The sequence below is a fragment of the Natator depressus genome, chromosome 1 (genome assembly GCF_965152275.1).
Source record: "Natator depressus isolate rNatDep1 chromosome 1, rNatDep2.hap1, whole genome shotgun sequence".
Lineage (NCBI taxonomy): Eukaryota > Metazoa > Chordata > Testudines > Cheloniidae > Natator > Natator depressus.
The window spans coordinates 2,153,068-2,160,095 of record NC_134234.1 but is presented as its reverse complement, the minus strand read 5'-3'; positions in this window follow the sequence as shown (position 1 = coordinate 2,160,095).

Genomic DNA, 7,028 nt, shown 5'->3' with positions numbered 1-7,028 from the left:
GAGCTGCTGTTCTTCTCCTGCCTGAGATGGGAGAACTTTGACCCTCTAAACAAGCAGCAAAGATCCCAGGAGGGCTGATTAAATTCCAGGGAAACAGGGTTGCAAGTGAATTACTGAATATTGGATCAAGTTCCTCTGTTCCAAATACCAGCTTCTGCCCCAGGACAGCAACTTACACATTGGAGTTAGAGATTTTGGCAGCACAGTCTGTCTCTCCAGAGACAGTTCGAAGTTTTTTGGTTTGCTTTTTCTCCTTTGAGATTCAATTCCCTTTCCTGTTCTGGCTTTCCGTGTGGCATGAGTATGAGAAGACTGAAGCCTGATGGGGTGTTGTAGACTCTTTGTTTGTTTCCTTTCTTCTTTCTTAATCAGTGCAGCAAGAAGCAGTGCTCATTAGTCTGGTTATTAATCCAGGTAAAAGGAAGACCCTGGCCATTACCCTCTGGCAATCTGCAGCTGCAAACTGCAAACAGTTTAGTATGAACCTGTCTGTAGGGATTGCTGGGCAGGTGGCAGCTTTACAGACAGGGCTGGAGGCTCCTCGAAAGATGTGGGTGCTCACAGAGTAGCAGCTGATGCCTTGTTCCCTTCCACAGGCTTTGTGGGGATGTTGCAGCAACAGGCTTATTACAAAGCTGCAGAACAATGGGTACCCCAGCTCCAGGGGATGGAAGCAAAATGCAGGGGCTGAGGAACTCAGGGCTGACATTTTCAATGCTCCCGGTCTCCAGCAGCTGCTCCATATCACGGGGCAGCACAAGATCAGGAGCGAGGTTATATTGAACCCACAGCTGCTCTCATCAGTGGTGTTTTATTTTGGAAGCTTTCTTGCTGGGGACACATTACTAGACACAAAGAGCAGCAAATTCTGAAGTGGGCACCGCAAGGAATGCCACTGCCCGGCCAGTGATCACGTGGGCGCCCAAAGCTTCGGCAGCACAACAAGACTGCGACTGCATGAATATAGACTGTCTAGCGAACAGACCTCAGATTGTGATTTGCTTTATTTCTTAGATAATCTACTTTGATCTTATTATTTCGAAGTTATTATTTTCAATCACTTAACATCTATCTTTTTGTACTTAATTAATCTGCTTTTTTTTTTTAACTAAAACAGTGTGTTGTTTGAAGTATAAAGGGAAATCTGCTCAGGAACAGGGGCTGGTGCATTGTCCGTTCCACTTTGAGGGAGGGGCAGACTGGGTAATAAACTTACCCTGGTCTGACTTCTCATCAGGGCAAGATGACACAGCTCTGGGGTCCTAGGGGAGAATAGGCTGGAATCTCTCTACTGTTGGTTCATGGGTGGTTGGCAAAAGAACCCATGTAACACACCTAGGTTGGTCCCTAGCTGCAAGCCTATTACATCTGAATCAGGGAGAGATCCCACTCGAGGGAGCATAGCGAGATGTGCCTTGTGGTTGGGGGTGAGGGGCCCAGAGGAGAAAACAATGGGAGTAGAACAGAGGTGGGAAAACTATGGCCCGCGGTCCACATCTGGCCCGTGGTCCATCCTGCCCAGCCCCTGAGCTCCCGGCCGGGGAAGCTAACTTCTGCCCGCCCACCTCCCAGGCTTTCCAATAAGCCTGTCCTGCTGCTCTGAGCGGCCTGGTAAGGGGGAGGGGGAAGTTGGATAAGGGGCAGGAGGTCCTGGGGGGTAGTCGGGGAGAGAGGACGGTTGGATGGGGTGGAGGTTTGGGGAGGGCGGTCAGGAGATAGGGGTTCCAGGGGGCCTGTCGGGGGCGGGGGTGTGGATAGGGGTCAGGCCAGTCAGGGCTCAGGGAGCAGGGGGGTTGGATAGGGGGTGGGGCCCCAGGGGGGCAGTTTGGGGCAGAGGGTCCCGGGAGGGGGCAGTCAGGGGACAAGGAGCAGGGGGGGTTGGATGGGTCAGGAGTTCTGAGGGGGGCCGTCAGGCGGCGGGGGTGTGGATAGTGGTCAGGGAAGTCAGGGGATAGGGAGCAGGAGATTTGGATGCGGGTGGGGTACCAGGGATGTGGTTTTGTGGTGGGGGGGTCGCAGCAGGGGGCGGGCAGGAGACAAGGAGCAGGGGAGGTTGAAGTTGGGATTACAGGGAAAGCACATGTGAGGGGTAGATTTTTTCATGGGCATAACTCTGGGGTTGAGAAGAAGCTCCACAGAGGGCTAGCTAACATACAAACTCCACTTACATCCTTACCTCACCAGACTCTGGCACATCAAGACCCCAAAGATAACCTTAGCCTGAGATCCCTACTGAAGGGGACACTAAGGGCGGGGGGGGGAGGAACCAGTAACTAAACACAGGGTAAGGTTCAGGGAGGAGTTCAAAGACACAGTGAGTCTTGAAAAAAACAAACTGTCCAAGCAAAACGTGGTAAAATAACAATACTCGGAAACACCTACCAGTGATAAAAGCTTTGGTTTTATTGTTCAGTCTCATGATACAAAGATTGCTGCTAATGATAAATTTTATAAGAAAGAGTTTGGTAGTGATGGTAAATCCTATGAAAAGGTGTAATGTGCATGATTTTGGGAACCATTTTTGGACATGCAAAGAGCTGAAAACAAGAAACCCTCTGAGGACACTCCTTCTCAGCTAACACCTGTAAACAGGCTCAAGGCTTGTCAGAGTAGGGAAACCATAATCAAACCTGATCTCCTGCATGGAAGGAGAAACTGAGGCACAACTCCTCATAGCAAATTGATAAATATCTCTATTGAGTTATCGCCAGCTGGAAAAGCACAATGGTTAACAATGTTGAAGAGACGCTGTCATAAATATAAAGGGAAGGGTAAACCCCTTTAAAATCCCTCCTGGCCAGAGGAAAAAATCCTCTCACCTGTAAAGGGTTAAGAAGCTAAAGGTAACCTCGCTGGCAACTGACCAAAATGACCAATGAGGAGACAAGATACTTTCAAAAGCTGGGAGGAGGGAGAGAAACAAAGGGTTTGTGTCTGTCTGTATGCTGCTTTTGCCGGGGATAGACCAGGAATGGAGTCTTAGAACTTTTAGTAAGTAATCTAGCTAGGTATGTGTTAGATTATGATTTCTTTAAATGGCTGAGAAAAGAACTGTGCTGAACAGAATGACTATTCCTGTCTGTGTGTCTTTTTTGTAACTTAAGGTTTTGCCTAGAGGGATTCTCTATGTTTTGAATCGAATTGCCCTGTAAGGTATCTACCATCCTGATTTTACAGAGGTGATTCCTTTACTTCTATTAAAAGTCTTCTTGTAAGAAAACTGAATGTTTTTTCATTGTTCTAAGATCCAAGGGTTTGGGTCTGTGGTCACCTATGCAAATTGGTGAGGATTTTTACCAAACCTTCCCCAGGAAGTGGGGTGCAAGGGTTGGGAGGATTTCTGGGGGAAAGACGTGTCCAAACTACATTTTTTCAGGAACCCAGATAAAGTTTGGTGGTGGCACTGGAAGTCCAAGGGTAAAATAGTTTGTACCTTGGGGAAGTTTTAACCTAAGCTGGTAAAAGTAAGCTTAGGAGGTTTTCATGCAGGTCCCCACATCTGTACCCTAGAGTTCAGAGTGGGGGAGGAACCTTGACAGACGCAAAGAGAGGTTTTCTAGTGACCCAGAGAAGGCTGAGTTTTGAGATCCCTGGGCTGATCTACAAAGTGGTAAAAGGTACACAGAACTTTTCAAGAACACCTGTGGGTAAGACTACAATGTTTGCAACACTTGGGAGTTCAACGGTCAAAATCTAAAGAGGGCCTTGGGCACACTGCTTCTGCCTCAGTCAGTGACTAACACTTCTGCAGTAAATTAAGGGGTGATATGTAACATTCTGTACCAATACGTACCCGTATTTCAAACTTCTTTGCTCCTTGGTAACAGACACAATGTAGTTTACATCCAGTCTACCCATCACATTGTGGATGGACCTGTTACCCGGGGTTCTTTCAGCCCAAAGCTCTTGGTAACTTTTACTCTGTGCGAGGTGGTGTCAGGAAATAAATCGGGAGATACGGCCGTCCGACCGATAGATGGTGGCACAAACAGGACAACACAAGAGTGCTTTCACTTAAAGCTAAACTTTACTTAGTCTCAAGCACTTATACACACGTCCGCAACAGGTTAGTAAAACACCCCCAACCCTTGATAATTACCAAAACTGAGTGTGGCTCTCGTGGGGCACAGCGGCAGCCCGCCTGCCGGTGAGGAACACAAGATGCATCCAGAGGAAGAGACCAGTCCCAAAGAGTCCCACCACCTCAAACTTTTCCCCCTTATTTATACATTACTAATAGAATGACATGTCCCTTAAAGAAAACTTGTTAAGCAAGCAGTTCCAATGGGCAAGCAAGAGGCTTTCTTTTGATTATTGATTAACCAGGTGCGGGTTTTTCCAAAGTTTGTAGCCTTGAGACCCCAGTAGGCATTCCATATCCTACTCTTCTAAAATGCATATATCAGCAATGTCAACACAATTCTTATCAGGAAGGACGTGGGATCCAGCTGCCCTTTCTGTGGTACCCACCCCCCCGCCCCCCGCTTTCCTCCTGCCTTGGTTAAACTGAGACTGCTGAATGGCCAATTTACAGCCTGCTGACTTGGCTGCTTTTAGCAATAAGCCATAGTGGTTTCAGGCACTTTACTGGTTTCCCAAAGTCTCCCCGTACAAACCATTCAAGTTTATGGCCCATTAAGAAACATAATAGGCCTTGGAAGAAGCTTATCCCCACCTGATGGACTTTCCTGTGAACGTTCTCACTAGGATACGGGTAATGGTCCTTGCTATGAATCACTGAAGCATGCAAGGACATGAGACCAACTCATGTGACACTGGGCTCCATCCTGTGCCTGTATTTTTCCACTAACTGTGCTGGGGACATTTGCTAAGGGAAAATGAAATTCCCTCCATATGGCAGAAACTGTAAAAGGTGGAAGCGACATCATCACTTGGCCTCACTCCCCCACAACTCAACACCTGCAAAAAAACTTAGCAACAAGGACTGAACTGGGAATGTGGTCCCAGGCTGAAGGGGATTATTAGCCTGTGTAACCAATTTTGAGCTGTAAAATATTACTTATAATCACTTAAAATCTATCCTTCTGTAGCTAATAAATTTGTTTATATTTTTCGACCTCAAACTGTGTGTTATTTGAAATGTAAAAGGGAAATCTGCTCAGGAACACAGGTGGGCTCATTGTCATCTACACACTGAGAGAGGGGCTGACAGTGGCTAGTGAAAGTATGCATCTAACTGCAGCTGGGTGTATCCCTGCAGGTGTATGGCTTTGTAAGTGCAAGACCTGGAGAAGATTGCATATTATCACTGCCTCAGTGTGTGAGAGCGGGCCCATATTGGGATGCCAGAGGGCTCAGTGGTACCCCAGTTCCAGGCTGCATCCAGGGGAACTCTGTCATAGCCACCCAGTGAACAGGCCCTGCTAGAACTGAGTCCATTTCCTTCTTCTCACGTGTTCAGCTGCTCACAGAGAGACCGTGATAACATCAGGGAAGATAGGACCCATCGGTTCTGTCTGTCATTCTCTCTGAGTCCTCAGCCAAGGTCATCTTTCCCCGTGCCTCAATTTACCTGTCAGTATCATGGGGATATATTCATAGAGACTTTCCTTTGCTCTGTGTTTTGAAGATCCTTCAATGAAAAGAGGGTGGACACTTTATGAGTTTCCCCTGTATAAGCTTTATACAGAGTAAAACGACTATATTTTGGGTTTAGATCTCATTGGAAACTGGGTGTCTGGGTGCTGGAGACAGGTAACCTACTGAGCTGTTTTCAGCTAAAGCCTGCAGCTTTGGGGGTGTCGCCCAGACCCTGGGTCTGTGTTGCAGCAGGCCAGCGTGTCTGGCTCAACAAGGCAGGGTTCTGGAAATCCCAAGCTGGCAGGGAAAACTGGCTCAGAGATAATTTCAGCACATCAGGTGACAGTCCCAAGGGGATCTCTGTGACCGAACCCATCACACTGATCTCTGATCTCCTAGCAACAGCCCCATGTGTCTGCAGATACTGTTCTTTTCTCCCCCCAGGCATCTTTCTGCAGATCAGTCTGTGTGCTAGCTACCCAGACATCCTGGGCATTTACAGTCTATCAGACCCTATGGAGGCCAAGGCGTTTTCTCTATTTTTCTTAATAATCAACTCTAATATTAAATATACACAAATACACAGAGCACAGAGCCTGAGTGTTTTCATCTCCTTTTAGGAAGTTCCCTTAATTACCGTTTACTCCTAAAGGTGGACGTAGAACACAGAAGTGCAGACAGGTTTGTCTCCAGCCTATTCCCATTCAGATGATCGATTCACCACTAGAGGCTGAACAAACCGCACTGGGATTGCACAGAGCTCTATTACAAATGGTGCACCCCCTATGCCGGCTTTTGGCTTTGGACGTTGCTGCAGAAGCTGATGGGAGAGAGGTGTGGGACACGGCGACCTCATGGTGATTCCCAGGGAAGATGCTTCCATCCCAGAATTCACAGGTACCCATCTCTCGTTGAGAAACTCACCTGCTCGACAAACTCAGTGCAACATGGGCGTGATGGAATAGAGAATAGGTCTCTGTGGTCCTTTCCACTCTGTATGGCCATTAAAAATCCAGGGCCCTTGGCACTGGTAATGAGTTTGCTTCACTATCATTGGCCAAAATATCTTTCTTTTCTCTGAATCCCTGTTGACCTGGCTTATGGTCTCTCACCCCAAGATAGCTGCATTTCAGTCGCAAAGTCAGAGAGCCGAAAGAAAAGGTGGTGCTCCCATCTCGACATACAATGGCCAATCCATTTCTGAATCCCATTTGGCTAAGCACCTTTCTCCAAGTGATAAGGGGAGGTTTTGGAACAAATTGATAAACATAACAGTAGTAAATCACCAGCACCAGATGGTATTCACCCAAGAGATCTGAATGACCTCAGGAGCCTGGTCTATGTTAATGCACAGAGACTGTCACGTCCTCTTCTTGCATTTCATGGCTATGGCTGTTAACAAAAGGGTTGCTATCTGAGTTTTACCTCCTGTAAGGCAAGGAGGTGCTACTTATAAAAAAATTTCAACATGAACAAGACATCTTCTG